Source organism: Anolis carolinensis, chromosome 6 (assembly GCF_035594765.1).
Source record: "Anolis carolinensis isolate JA03-04 chromosome 6, rAnoCar3.1.pri, whole genome shotgun sequence".
Taxonomy (NCBI): Eukaryota; Metazoa; Chordata; class Lepidosauria; order Squamata; family Dactyloidae; genus Anolis; species Anolis carolinensis.
Window position 1 is genome coordinate 118525779 of NC_085846.1, and position 15703 is coordinate 118541481.

The 15703-nt window shown below is 44.0% G+C and overlaps 1 protein-coding gene across 17 annotated transcripts in view; it reads left to right on the forward strand.

The window, feature by feature from the left end:
- LOC100556014 (serine/arginine repetitive matrix protein 2) overlaps nucleotides 1–15703 on the forward strand; it is a 170187-nt gene that overhangs the window by 35122 nt on the left and 119362 nt on the right. For all 17 annotated transcript variants that reach the window (XM_062984494.1, XM_062984507.1, XM_062984503.1 and 14 more), the window contains one exon: nucleotides 12890–12938. The gene's annotated coding sequence lies outside the window, so the exon portion shown is untranslated. The remainder of the gene's footprint in view (nucleotides 1–12889; nucleotides 12939–15703) is intronic.

Below are 15703 nucleotides of genomic sequence, written 5' to 3' on the forward strand. Positions count from 1 at the left end.
AGGCAGATAAGCCTGCCTCACTTACGGTATTTAATTTCACATGTGCATATTGTTAGTTTTGGATAAAGGTTTGCTGAAGGATAGTCAACTGTTCTTTTGAGGCATTGGGATTCTTTTTATATTATCTTTGCCTCTGGTACCAAATTTTCTGTGAAAGAAAGGACTATATCTAGTTCATTAATGCAGGTACGGCTGTATAAATCCAGCTGGGATGCCTATGTTAATACAGTTTCAGCCTCTGGGTGGAAGGGAAGGGTGAGGGGGTCTCCTTGGGGAGTGGGATTTCCAAACAGTCCTCCTTGGGGCCGGGGTTTGCCAGCGGGTGTCTGATTCCGAGAGGAGCTCTCACGCAGGTTTGCTCTTCTTTGCCTCTACCTCACGCCTCTGATCTTAGTGATAAAGAAGGGATCAGCAGAGGCAGCTGAGCCTCAGATTTAGGGACTTACTGAGGTGGCTTCCCCTAATTCTTGGCTACTGAAGGGCAACCCGTCACACGCAAAATGGAGTGGAGCAGGGAGGGAATGTTTGAAACGGGGCTCCTGACCTCTTTGGGGCCCAAATGAGGGCTGGGTGGAGGGAGAGAGAGAGGAAAAGGCTTTCTTGGAAGAGGTCACTAAGTTGTCAGGAAGGACCCAGAGACAAGACCATTAAGCTCTCAAGATGCATCTTTGAAGGGGAGACTGACTGATGAAAGGGACTGCATGGTGGGTCTGTGAGATTGTGGGTTCGCGGAAGTCATAGTCGTGGGAGATGAGCTGATTCATGGTCACATGCTGTGTGTGTGTGTGTGTGTTTTTTGTTTTTTTTTACAAATAAAGTAGTGATAGTATATTTTTGTGCTTTGCCCTCAAGTCAACTCATGATAATCCTAGGCATGGGAAGCATACAAGATCCCCAGTCATGAAGTTGTCCTACCCAACTTCTTTGATGGAGACAGTCCAGCAGCAGAGCCACCTCCCTCTTTTTCTATTGCCCTCTTCTTTGTCAAGCATGCCAATCCTTTCTGATTAGTAGTTTTGACTCATGACAGGTCCAAAACATGGCAGTCACAGTGGAGTCGTTTTTGCTTCTAGTGGGAGCAGTGGTGCGAATCCCCAGTGGCGGGGATCTTGCATGAAGCAGCTACACATAGCAGTGTTTGCTGCATAACTCTGCTACCGCCAGCCATTTAACATCCCTGGCCCCAGTTTTGAATGTTTTCCACAACACCCTATGGCCATTCTGTGGCTGGTGAGGACGGAGGGTGGGAGAGTTGGAGAAGTGTCTGGCTATGCCCCTGTAGCCAGGCAGGAAACCTCATATGTGGTGGTCGTCCAGATACTCCTCAGCAGATGTTGGAAGCCTTTCCTGCCTGGCAACAACACATTGACAGGTGTTTTTCTGAACACCTCCCCCTGCTCCTCTTCTCTATCAGTCACAGAATGGCTTTGGGCTGCAGCAGCTCAAGGGTAAGTCTGTGGGAAGGGGTTCTGGGTCGTTGCGGAGAGAGGAAGGAAATACAGTGTTCACTGTGACCAAAACAAGACAGACAGAGACATAAGATGGATTGAGGGCTCCCTCTGCCACTCACGGGATGCCAGCCAAGATGTATGTGTTGTGTTGTTTCCCGCCAATGACTTTGAAGTATCATTCAAACAAGATGCAAGAATTCTTTTGGAGTCCGTAAACACACAGTGCCATATATTCTCCTCTTGTATTTTGTGTTTGTTTGCTGATATTTTGAGGAATTGCATTTTTGAAAAAAGGATGGCCTTTTTCTCTATAGCCTGGAAGACAAAAACATATTTAAATCCAGGAACAGGATTTGCTAAAGTCCTGGAACCTATTGGGTTAGACAGAGCTATTCATCCCCCTACCCCGCAATGAGTTAATAATGGAGGGCACATCTTCTTGACAAACACAAATTTTGTAAACATTGACTGCTCAAAAAAATATGGTGCTAAGTCTTGTGTGGGTTTGTGCACAGTATTTTAGATGGTTCTACTCAAAGCAGACTCATCAAATTCAACATTACTTGCATTGCTTTATACCAGTGGTTCTCAGCCTGGGGTCCCCAGATGCTTTTGGCCTACCACTCCCAGAAATCCAACCATTTTCTGGGAGTTGAAGGCAAAAACATTTCCATTCATCTCTGTATCTGTTTTAGGTGCTACTGTAGATTATATTTCATGAACCTCTTCCTTTATTTGTAATGGTGGTTTTGACTGCAAACTTTCGCCCTGGCCCTATGTTTGTTCTGTCAGCCTCTTTTTTTAGCAGAGGAGAGAATTAGAAATCTTATCCTCTTAAACATACCAGTTTAGGTAGGTCACAAAACTATATCCTTCCCCTGTGGGTCATCTGTCCTGCATATTGTGACTTGTACCCTCCTCTTAGTCATGATGACTTGGGACTTAAACCCAGTTGAAATGAAGAGCATGTAATTCAAATCTGCCTGCCCAGGATTGAATTTTTGTTGCAGTTATTTACTTTGCAGACACCAGTGAATGAATGGCAGAAGATATGCCTGCCCTGAGAGTGCATTTGGAGTTTAGAAAGTTCCCCTTTTTTTGCAAGTGTGTCAAAGGAGGGATTAATGTGCTTGACTTTGCCAACAAGAAAAATGACTGACTTTGACCCTGAGGGACCAGATTCATAAGCTTTGTTATGTGCAAAGCTCCATAGCCACGTGAAGATGATAGCTAAATTTGCCTTACTTTGCCTTGAACCTGTGGTTCATTCAGGTATCTGCAATGACCGGTGACAATTCTCCAGCTTTCCACAGGAACCTTTCCCAGCCCTATCTGGATGTGTAGATAGTATCTGGATGTGCCGGGAATGTACCCTTGGCCTTCATTTGCACAGTCCTTATCTTAAGATTGCAAGCTGGCTGTGAGCATAAAAACATAATAGTCCCATAATCAATAGAATTCTTCTTTGGAAACTTTCATGCTGGGAACTCTGGGACTTGTAGTTTGTGAAATCTTTCTTTGCTAAAGGTATCCCGGCCTCTTTGCTTTAAAAATAGCAATGGCTCTCTGTGTTGCATAACATTAAGGATATTGGTAGTCATACCATCTTTTTTTGAGTATTCAGTCCTGCCAAGATGTAGTTTGCAACTTTTTGTAATGCAAATCTCCTGACATTTGGCACCTATTCCTTTTTGGATACTATTTTTATTTTATTTATTTATCATGTTTATTTATATCTTGCTTTTTCTCTCCACAAGGAGACTCAAAACTCCTATAAGGAGACACAAAGCTAGACTTAAAACCTCATTGCTCTTGGTTATTCACATTTCTTTTTCCTGATGTAGTCTGTGGTGCAAACAAGGTGCATGAGCAGATTTTGCAGAGATATTAGCATTGGTTCTGATCGTATTCATGTAGAAATACTTTCACAAGGGCAGTATGATTTCCCTGTACAGTGTATGGTTAACTAATATGGAAATACTTTAAAAATTCAAAATCCAGTTCTGGTGCAGAAAGCAAATATTTTGACTCATTATGAGCTCTGAGGCACCCTTGCTACTTGAAGTGGAAGAAAATCCTGAAATAACTTCCTTAGTCCCGGGTCTTCATTTGTGCAAATTTTAGGACTACTATTTAGCTGAATAATATAGTTTATTTAAAATGACGTCCCCCCCCCCCCCTTTGTCCCAATAAAGCAGCTCACAGCAGAGATCTAAGCGAAGCTCAACTGAAGAACAGGGATGGCAAAAAAGATAGTCAATAAATGGAGGAAAACTAACTGAAACATTACTAATTTAAAATTACATTAAAACGTTTAAAAAGCATAATAATAAAAGGAAGCCCCTGATTCAAAGATAGTTCTACGCAACTGTTAATTCTCACTTGACTGTTTAAATAAAATAGCACAGATATTCATGAACTTAAAACCCTCATGCTGCATATTTCATGTGTTTGGGCTCTCTCTCCTCCCAAGCCGATAAATAATTCTTTCCAACCCATCCAGCCATTTTGGGAAATGCACATAAATGCCTGATGTGCCCCAGGTGACCGTTGGGAATGAAGAAGGATCTCTTTGTAACAAATTAGTTGCTTAATGTGGAATCCATATAACCACGCTCTGTTCAGCCAAACGAGGAGGCTGCTTTTTGAAGTTTGGTACAGATAAGGAACTGAGAATAGGATCATAACTTCCGCCTCATGTTCTCCTTCAAAGAAATTAAAGTCCCAGCCAGTCAGGTTTTTTTTTAAATGACTTCATGAGAACCTCAGATGCAAGTGATGAGTGTCTTTTTCCCAGTCTGTTCCCAAATATTTCCTGAAGTCGTTTCTGGATTTCTCAGTCAACTTGGCAGTGGAAGCCTTCAGGCATTATAACTGGGGCTGCGATTTACCTTTGCAGCCCTGTTTCCAGCAACAAGGGCTTGTTTAATTTTCCCAAATTAGCAGGGAAGAGAGACTCTGGAAGCATGTGTCAAAGGTGGCTGGAGCTGGTCCTTTGCCTCCCTCCTCCGCCTCGACCTGCGTGTTCCCAGCTCCTCTCTCTTGGCAGGGGCTTTGTTGAGATGGAAAGGGCCTCGCGCCTGGGATATAAATGCCTCCATTGGCTGCCTCTCAGGCTGTGGGCTTCCCAACCCCTGCTTTGGATTTGGCAGATTGTAGCCGGGCTGTGTCAAGACCCACTTTTTGCCAGAGAAGTGTCCCAGTTCAGTGAGAGGTTGGAGGAGTCACAAGGAAAACCCTCCAAGCACCTCATGCTACCCTCCTGGGTTGGTAAACAATACGACAGGCTGGGACTTGATGCAGAAAGGCACAAAAAGTGCTCTATAGGACACCGATCAGGGTTTGTTCAGGAGGCCAAGCCATATTTGATGGGCTTCTCTCATGAATGGTCGGGACACAAATTGACTGTCAAATTGAATGAATGGTGAGAACTTGCAGGCATTTGCAGGAAAAACAGTCAGACTTATTTTAAAAACAATAAACAGCTTCCAGCCAAAGCCTTTCTATATTTTGGTTTCCCAAGTATCATTTGGGCTTGGGAAGAAATTTCATTCCCCCAAGGCCGTTTTAAAAAAAATAAAGTACAACTTTCAAATCTCTTTAGAACAGTTCAGAAAGAGCTTGAAAACCTGGCTCTTTACTCAAGCCTTTAGATAAAGATTGCTCATCCAGAAGCAATCTGAATCTGTGACCATTCTTGTACCGGTTTGCACCTTTTACCTTTGTCAACTCGATATAGACACAGGGTCTATTCCCATCCCAATTTGCACTTCCAGAATTTCCACACTTTATCAGTCACCTTGTGTTTACAATATTTATATGGTGCACTTTACCCAGTCTACTTTTACAATCTCTCAGTTTTAATCCATGTTTTTATTAGTTCTTGTTTTTTATTGGCTAATGTTTTATTTTTATTTTTTTATTTTTTTATTGTGCAAGTTGTTGTCTATTGCTGTGTTTTATACTTCTACTGTTTTTATTCGGGCTTGGCCCCATGTAAGCCGCCCTGAGTCCCCTTCGGGGAGATAGAGGCGGGGTATAAAAATAAAGTTATTATTATTATTATTAACAGTTGTGGTCAACGGTCAAGAGAGTAGGGGCTGCTTTAGTTCTCAATAGACCTTGGCGGGTGGCACTTCTCCTTTGTATAAAAGAACCAGAAAAGCACCCTTTTTTGCTCCAAAATGTCCACTAGAGCTTGTAGAAGGACTATTCAAAGCCTAGGAAGACTGTCTGTACAACAGGAAGATACTCCACTTAGGCAGAGAAAATGAAATGCAAAGATACGGAATGAGGGACGCCTGGCTCGATGGCAGTAGGTGTGAAAAGGACCTTAGAGTCCACGTGGGGAGGAAGATGAACATGACCTAACAATGCAGTGTTGGCCTGCGTAAATAGGAGTCTAGTGTCTAAATACAGGGAAGTCATGCTACCCCTCTATTCTGCCTTGGTCAGACCCCTTTACCTGGAATCACACTGTTAACGAGCTGGAAAGGATCCAGAGTAGGGTGACTAAAATGATCGAGGGTATGGAGAACAAATCCTATGAGGAGTGGCTTAAAGAGCTGGGCATGTTTAGCCTGCAGAAGAGAAGACTAAGAGGAGACATGATGATGTCCATGGATCAAGATGTGAGGGGAAGTCATAGGGAGGAGGGAGCAAGCTTGTTTTCTGATGCCTTGGAGACTAGGATGCAATGGAAGAAGGCCTTCAAACTACAGGAAAGGAAGGAGATTCCACATGAACATGAGGAAGAACTTCCCCACTGTGAGAGAGAGATGTTCAGCAGTGGAACTCTCTCTGCCCCGGAGTGTGGTGGAGGATCCTTCTTTAGAGGCTTTTAAACAGAGGCTGGATGGCCATCTGTCGGGGGTGCTTTGAATGCGATTTTCCTGCTTCTTGGCAGAAATGGGTTGGACTGGATGGCTCACAAGGTCTCTTTCAATTCTATGATTCTGTGTCTTGCTTTGGTTTGTTTTGGTTTTTCAGGAGTGATGAAAGGACTGGTGCCGCTTTGAGCATCCTCCCAGAAGATCGCTCTTGGGGATTTTACAAAGGTAGCAGAACATGCATTTCCCTTGACACAGGCTTATAGGTTGCCAAGGAATGCAGTGTAGCTGGTTTTCCAGTTCCTCTCCCAAAGCCACTTGCCTGGCGGTGCTCTTCAAAAGCTTTTTCCAGCTTTGTAGAATTTCCTTCACCTAGAGGTGCAAATCATACATATTTCTCTTGCTAATTGCTTGTTGTTGTTGTTATGAGCCATCAAGCTGTATCTTAATTCTGCCAACCTTCTTGGCAAAACATATTAAAACCAGGTTTGTCATTGCCTTATTCTGAAGCTCAGAGGGATTTGCTCAGAGTCTCGCATAGGGTTTCCATGGCTGAGAGCACGTGCATAGGGTCCCACTGCCCCATGCTGGCTCTTAGTCAGTTGCATTTTAAACTAAAAATTCTGTTTTCATTATGTTTAGGGAACGCATGAGAATAGGAGTGGTGTCTTGAAGTGCCCTTTTGTGGCAAGCACACTTTGCCTGCCATCTATAATGTGGGATTGTTGCTGTGTCACGTTGCAAAGTCCTAGCAAAATATTTCAGGAAATAGAACAGTGTTCTGATATTTTAAAAGCAGGACTGGACGATATGTGGGGCCTCAGGCCATTTCCTTCTACAATATTTATTTATTTATTTATTTGCGACATTTATATACCGCCCTTCTCACCCCGAAGGGGACTCAGGGGACTCAATAAGACCAAATACCCTTGTGTTTCATTACTGTTGCAATTTAAGGGGAAAGTGGAAGCATTTTGAATAGTATGGGATTCTGGCATGCAAAATGGATGGGTTTTTTTGGGTATATTTTCAAGCATTTCTCTGTGGATTTGCAGGAGACATTGCCTTCCCAAGGTGTCTTGGAAAAAATGTAGAGTGTTTGGGTGCTCTAAGAGATTTGTGGGGAGCTTCAAAGACCACAGAAATGGATATGGCAGTGGTTCTCAACCTGGGAGCCCCAAATGTTTCTGGCCTACGACTCCCAGAAATCCCAGCCAGTTTACAAGCTTTTATGATATTTGGGAATTGAAGGCCAAAAACATCTGGGGACCCCAAGTTGAGAACCACTGGCATATGGGGTCCATATGCAGCCTGCTTTAAAGTGCCACAAGATTGTTAAGTTGCAGCTTCATACTTGCTCACGTGAGTCCAAAAGTACCATAAAAACCAAGGAATTTACTTCTCTGTAGGATTGTATGGTATCACTCTGTTGGTTTCAGCATAGACATCAAACATGGCTCCTTCCCTGTAAAATCTGCAGTATTGTCCTTACTGAGCATATTAATTCAAGAGAACAGCTCTTTACTTTTTTCAAGGTGACTTTATTTCTCTTCTGTGGATCTTTACATGGCTATTAGGAGCTATACATCTTTCTTGATGATTCACTTTTAATGTATTATGTGTAAGCCTTCAATGTTTGGTACTAAATTCAGAGTTTCTTTGAAACCGAACCATTGCTATAATTGAATCTTTTATAACAAAAGCATGGTGCTTTCTAATTTTTGTTAAAAATGATTTATCCTGCTTTTTGCAGCAGTAACTTGAGCTGAAGCAGGGATGTGTCTAAAACTTGGCTGCCATGTTTCTCTGGAACGTGAGCCTGCCCTTTCTCCAGCCTAAACGCTTGATTTAAGACTGCAGCCTGTCAGGTCGCTGGCAAAGAGCCCAGGAGAGGATGGTCTAAGCCAAGAGGTGAAGTGTATTGGGTTCCATCTTTTGACAAGGTAGGATCACTCCTCAGGAAGCAGACCTGGTCGCTGGATTGGAAGCAAAAAAGCAAAACTACTTCCAAAGAGACGGAGGACTGTTAAGCAAACTCCCCGAGAATAGGGAACAGTGTGTCCTCTATCTTGGCTTTTTGAAAATTTTCTCGCCCATTCCCCAAATGATCATTTGGCCCTTTAATGCAGCAGTTGCCGGAATCGATCTCTAATTTTCAAGATGGAACTCTACTTGCATTTTACTAAAAGTGATAGCGGCAGAAGGACTGTGGGTTTGGATATCAGCCTGGTAGGGCTTAATGGCTTTCGTTTCATTGTGTGTCCTTCTTGATTACTTTGCTTCAAGATATAAGAAGAGGTGGGTGACAAATAAATGTTGTTGTTGCTGTTGCTGTTGCTGTTGCTGTTATTTTTATTAGTAGTCACGTGATTGCTGATTGTGGTTCCATATCTGCAGAGTAACAGTGAACTTCTCTGCAGGGTGGGGGAGCCTAAATGCAGGGTTAGAAAGCAGGTTAATACTAGGATCAATAGATACCTTCAGACCTTGAGGGATTGCACTTCTGTTCAGAAAAACCAACCTTTTGTGCCCAAACTGTCTCTAGAGTTCGAGGGGTTGCTGGCTGTCTCCAGAAAGTCGTTGGGCAGCCAACTGCTGAGGATGGTCTGGCTGGAGATCTTTCATGGAGTTGCAGGAGTGATGATGGCCCCTTTCCAACTCTGGGGTCGTATCCCTCTTCTGTTGTTGGCTGCCCTCTATTTCTGTGAATATTTTGGCTGAGACCGAGCAGTTCCACTTGGGGTTTGCAGACTGTGTTTGTGTCCTTTGAGCTTTGCTGACAGAAGCAGAACTGGGCTCTGAAGTCAACTTCCTTCTCCATCTCTCCTCCTGCCCACATTTGCAGTATGTTCTCCTTCCTCAATCATCTGCTCCCTTTTTTAAAAAGTTTGCCTTCAATTGGCTGTCAAACTCAGTAAACCCAGTACTGATAATAATACTGCAACTCTTTCTGTCCTGAAAATAGAGCACGCTTGATAGGAAATGTCCAATCATGGAGGCTTCACTGAATGGGGGAGAAGAGAGGGTGAGGGGAATGAGAGGTTGCAAGGCACAGGGGTCATGCAAAACACACAACCCAAATTGCCCTGTTAAAAATTGTGATCATTTTCTGCCAGCAGAAATCTAAATGTTGCCTTGAGGCAGTTGAATTTTAGGGCAGGATAAAAGGTGAACTGTAAATGAGCCTGCACAATTCTCTGCACAATGCTTTTTCTGGCATATATTGATTAGTTGTAAATATAGTGGAGGGATAGAGCTGAGAGACCATGAGGCATGTTGAATGGCACCCCTTTGAAGCCCAGGACATTTTTGCTCTGTTTCCTGAATCATTGGTTTTCACACTGCAGTTCTAGGCTTCCCGGGGTTTATCGACAAGAAAATCGGCTGGAACAGACCAAATGTATGCATGAAAGTCAACATGGAGGTGTGGGGAAATGGGGAGGATGCAGCAAGCCTGGTTGGAGCCTATAGGGGCTGAGAGCATGCCTTGGAAGCTTTGGGCGACGTGTGCCCATCAGTCAGGAAAGGACTCCGTGAAGGCAGCAAAGCCACAGCCATCTGTTTTAGAGCCAGAGAGTGCCTTCCACGTTTCGTTCTCCAAGCCTGGACTCACTTTATTAGAGGATTAACTTGTGTTAGGGCAGCACAGGTACCGACTGTAAGATGGAGCACCTACCTGTTCCTGAAGGTAGCTCCCAAGCAAAGATGTCCATGCAGAGGATGAACATGTCAAGGAGAGAAGAGCACCTGCTTTCTGGATGTTTTGCCTGAATGCCCATACAACCGTGCAGGGTCTTTGAACTATTGCAATTCAGACATATGAATTGATAATGCCTTGCCTCCCTTGCAAGTTGACCCATTGAGCTTGTCTTCTGATAAACTGAATTCCAGAAAGCAAAATGATATCCTTTCTCTAGTCCAGGCATGCCCAAACTGTCACCCTCCAGATGGTTGGACTTCAACTCCCAGAAGTCGCACCCAGCTTAGGAATCGTGGGAGTTGAAGTCCAAAACACCCATGCCTGCTCTAGTCTGAAATTATTTTGCGTTACTCAACATGCCTTTAGCGTGTTTAAGATGCATCTAGTTGTGGCAAACTGTGGGTTCTTCTGCAGTGGTTTGAGGTCCAGCCTTGGAGTAAGAACTTACACTAGATGCCTTTTTGGCCCTTAATCCCAGGGAGAAGCAGAGATGGGGAAAGTAGTATTGTTGCCAGAGGATGGTCTTGCAAGATTATTATTCTTGGGAACTGCCCGGAGCCCTGGAATGCGCATATTTCCTGTCAGTAAAGCAAAGCCTATTTCGCTACAAACCATGGCGATTGCTCATCTTGAATTTGGGGAATGGAGATCCCAAGAGAACACTTTTCATCTGCAGTTAATCCATTGGCCCTCTGTATCCATGGATTCTACATCCATAATGCGATTTCCTGCTTCTTAGCAGGGGCTTGGACTGGATGGCCCATGGGGTCTTTTCCAACTCTACTATTATATGATTCTATGATTCTATAAATTGAATCACTTACAACTTGAAAATATTACCAAAAAAAATTCCCAATGTCCAACCTTGATTTTTCCATCTACACAGGGGACACAATTTTACTATGTCATTGTCTGGGATTGGCAAGGTTTTTCGGATCTTTGTATACGGTAACACATGGATTGTGTCCACATGGTTGTAGAAAATGCCGATGCCCACACAGCATTGGTGTTTGCAGCCACATGTTATGGAATGGATACAGCAGAACAGGGACATTTTTAAAGTGTATCTCATTGGCGATCATTCATGACCAAATATGATTGTCTTCCAAGTGTAGTATCTTGGCAGTCGGTCCATAGGTGACTGTAGAGACCTATTCTTGATTTGCATGTTCTTCCACAGTGAGGACGTTGATTTTCAAGTGAAAGGCAGTCCTGGTTAGGGTTGGCTTGACATGCCTTCCTCTTGACAAGTTTCTCCATTTGCATCTCTTTGAATTTCACAGCACTGTTGGTCACAGCTGACATCTAGGTAGAATGCACATATATATAAGCTTTGGATCGCATAGGGAAGAGTGAACATCCCTTCGTTTGAGGTTTGTTTTGCTGTCTGTGCCCCTGTTCAGAAGGTTTCATCTCACTTTCTGTCTCTTGGATTTTGGAAAATATGTTTTGTTGTGGAAATAAGGTGAGAAAGTTTCAGTGGAGACACCTTTCACCCATGATAATAACTCTTCTAGAAGTGATTTTCCCTTCATTCCAAGGATAGATTTCTTTCACTTCCTTTTGTCTCATCCCCCATTATTAACTATGACTTGTTTGTAAGTTGGATGTTTGTAACTGAAGGGCTGTCTTCTTAGTGTTTAGTACTGACAATAAATCATGGTTGGCATCATGGCAGTTCTCTATTCTGTTCTTGCTGTATGTCATGATGAGTTACCTGGGAGGAACATGGTATTCTTTGTGAGTTATATCATTTTGTCACCTGATCCTGCTTTCAGCTTCACACCTTTGGGCTGGATGTGCCTGGGCTTCGTGGCATCATCCATGGATGCCCTTCTGTTGTTCCAGGCAGAAAATTTGACAAAATACTGAGTGGAGGTGATAAAACTCTTACCAGCACTATCTTCAGTCACCATACTGCTCATCTTTGAGTTCCCCTTTAATTTTAAAAGCAGGATTTCCAAAACATTGACTCCTGTTTTCCAAGAAATGTCTAAGTGAGAGAGGAGGGAGCAGAAAACACAGTGGATGCTTTGCCAGCTGTCGTCCTGCCTGAGGCCGTTGCCTCCTCCTTTACTGCTGACCAGGATTTTATCTTATCAAAAAGTGTGGTTCTCAGATGTTTCTGTTTATAGCTTCTAGCTATTTCCATAGGATATGCAGGCTTCTTGGAATGATTACAGGTTGAGCAGTAGCAGAGCTGGGATTCTCTCACATATGAACCTTTTTATGGGGAGGTTTGCAAGTACAGAGATACCTGCAGTACAGCAAGTTTTCATTAGTTGTTGATGCAGCAGCAAGAAGAGTTGATCAGTTTGAACTTCCTTTGGGTCTTCTGGTGTATTAATGGTGGTTAGGCCTCCTCTTTCCCTTTGTGTCCTGCACAGTTGTGTACAGACAGCTGGTTGCTATGCATTGTGTCAACGCATCTTGGAAGCACTGGGCGTTCTCTGGTTACATCATGGTTTGCTTGAGTAGAAGTAATTGTGCAGGTGATTACAGCATGTGTGTGCTTTGGCCAAAAACCAGAACCACAACTAGCCCTGTGTTCACAGGACATGGGGAAGAACTCTGTACCTTTCCAAGGGCTGGTGGGTCTCCCCTCTGCCTCGGCCTGCCTTAATGGGATGCTGCCTAGGCTATTACCTTAATTGAAGTTTATACTGAGCAATGCGTAAGAAGCCTCCAGATCTGGATTAGGATCCTAATGACTCTCTTGACTCCTGGTTGCAGGGAGGGGAGGAGGGGAGGGGGCTAAGAGGGAGAGGGAGGAGGCCAATGGGCAAGGAGGGCAAGGCGCTGCAGTGGTACGGGCAACAACGGCAGTCTGAGGAACACGTTGTTGTGTGTATGTGTGCCTGCTATAAAATACTGGTCAACAACTACTCTTCTTTATTTTTATTCTGCAGATAAGCCGTTTGAGAGATCCAGGACATACTAAGGGATTATCTGCTTAAGGTAAGAACTGTTTTTTGCTTTGGGAACCCTGCTGTACACTTTGGCATGTGCCGGCTGTTGCCAGCCCTACAAATTAGCCCACAAGTTACTAGCCCACCTTGCTGTTATTCAGGAATTATAGGCAGTCTCAAAGGAGTCAGCTGTTGTAAGGCATCCTTGTTTGGTTGCTAGGTGCTACACAAGTGGCTTTGGCTCCTCATATGCCACTATGGAAGCCTTCCAAGTTGAGCAGGGAAAGGCGGGAGAATGCGGGAGATTGTCCCCGAGACTTTGTTGTGAGGCCTTGTGGGACTATTAGGGTCATTGCATTAGGAACAGATGAGATCATTGCTGCCTTGCCATGTAGCGGAATCTCCTGGGAATAGCTTTGCCAATGCAATATGCTGCTTCCTTACTCTTCCATTTGCTTGCATACTCTGAATAGTCTCCAGAATTTCTGTCATTTCAGATCTTTTAAAAGTGCCTGTAATAAATGCTCTGTGTTAGATAGTTTCCTTCTTTTATTCTTAATCTAGTTTTTAAATACTAGTTTTTAAATACCACTATTTTGTCATATTGGTGACGGTGATGCATACTCTAGGGCAGTTTGGATGCATGTGTTCAGAGCAAAGGTTAGAAGACTGGTAGCTACAGCTTCTTGAAAATATTGCTTGTTGGAGTCATAATAGTATGCATCGTAGTCTGTGGGACTCTAGGAGATACACATCCTGTTTGTAGGACTGGATCACCTTTCTTCTCTTGCGCATCTCAGGAAAGTTGAACGTACCACGTCAGTCAGATAAGACTGAGGTTCCATCTTATGCTTTTGTTGCTCTGTGAAGCACCATGTATGTCATTACTCTCGACTTTCTGTCAGAATCAGAGATGCTGTGTAAACATCAGTTGTAGAAGCTCTGTGTAGAATTCTAGAGTGAGCAAAAATGGAATTTTGCTGGTGGGTGTTCTCTTCATCAGACTGAATTTCTTCTTCTTCACTTCTCAAAGGCAGGGCATTGGGGCCGTTGTCCTTGTGCTCAGCTGTCCTGGCAGCATGTTGGTCAAAGCCGTCTGAAGCTTCTCTGTGCTGCCTTATAGTGAGAAACTTAATTTTAAAACATGAAAGCAGCGGATCTCAAGAGAAATCATTCTGTGCCTCTTGCTGTTTATGTATGGAAATCAAGACATAGACCATCTTTATTGTGTTGACCTAATATGCATTGTATAAATCAAATGCAGCATACAAGAATGTTTCAGTGGAAGTTGGTCAGTTCTGACATTGGACCAAGTTGCCAGAATTGGTAAGTAACTGCTGGTGGTACTGGTTTGTGGTTGAAATCCAGAAAGGTAACTTCCTCAAATTTGATCAGTAGTTCACTGAAGGGTGGCTCACTCTTAAGGAAGCACTCACTATCCAACAAAATGAAAAGAAGGTCTGTGCTGGAAGGACCTTTCTGTGGCATTTGTGTGCATCCATTCCACCCTCACCTGACAGTTGCATTTTATTCTGTAAGTTTGGGTCCCTTTCAGGCCTTCTTTAGTCCCCTCTTTTTCCAAAACAAGGCCAGGAAGATGGCAGGGCAAGTGGGGAGGCTGGGAGATGACCTTTTCTCCAGATTGGCTCCCAGTTTGGTCCCAGTTCACTAGCAAAGTGTTCCAGTGACGTTTTGACATCTTGATTTGGAGATAGTTTCAGCTGGTTACTTAGGTAATCCCTCATTGTCCGAGTACGATGGTCTGCCAAGTTCTTGGAAGACGCCTGTGCATGACATTTTGTTATGTGTGGAGGTCAGTGCATAAACCGGGGGGGGGGGGGGGGGAGAGAAAGCACAAGAAAATTTTTGAAAAAGAAGGGAAAGAAAAGCAGCTTTTGGAGGTTTTTTTAACCTTTGTGGATCAGAGATGCACAAGACTTCTACCACTAAAGAGCATCAGAGTCTTCGCTTTTGTGACCCATGTTGGAGGTAGTACATACTGGCTTGACCGAGTGTTAGATCTGGATTATATACACCTAGAAGCTTCCATGAAGAAGAAACACGTCCTTGTGCCAGTTCCGGTGCTTGGCCTTTGAGAGGCCACTCATTCTCTCACTCGCTTGGGAGGTGCAAGAGGTGTGGCAAGTGAGGACACCTGGCCTGGGGATTACCTGACTTGTTGTGTACTCCAGGAGTGGATTTGAGGTCTCCTTGCAAGTAATCCTCTTTGAGGTGGTGAGGGGAGGGCCGGGAATCCTCTTGCTCTGCTTTGCAAGGTTGTCCGAGTTGAGAGTGTTAATTTGCCAGGGAGTTCTCTGCTCCTACGTGTCTCTCTGTGTGTGTTTTAGATAGAGAGAAAGAAAGGAGGTGCGTGTTGGTGGGTGACAGAGGACCCCCCCCCCCCCAACGTGGTCTGTTTTTTATCCTTCAGGGTGTCCCAGAGTGCTATAGATATGTGTGGAGCCAAGGGTAGGGCTGGGTCTCTTGCCACAGGGAGGAATGGGGAGAGAAGGAGGCCAGCAGGGCTTAATCTGGGCCCCCGATTGGTGATCAAAACGCTAGTCCCATTACAGAGATGGCTTTGGGTTAATACGCTCTTCCCGAGCTTTGCTTTTAGTTCAATGGAAGCAGCTTTCCTTTGTGATGGGTCTGCTATTAAAGGAAAGCAGCTGACAAAAACAGCTGCCTGTCGTCCTTTTTTGGTCCCTGGCTTAACAGCCTCTCTGCAGAACAGAACGAGAGGGCTTGATTAACTACAAGTGTGCCCTTTTTTATCTTTTCATAAAAGAGGAAAATCTCCCCATCCTTACTCTG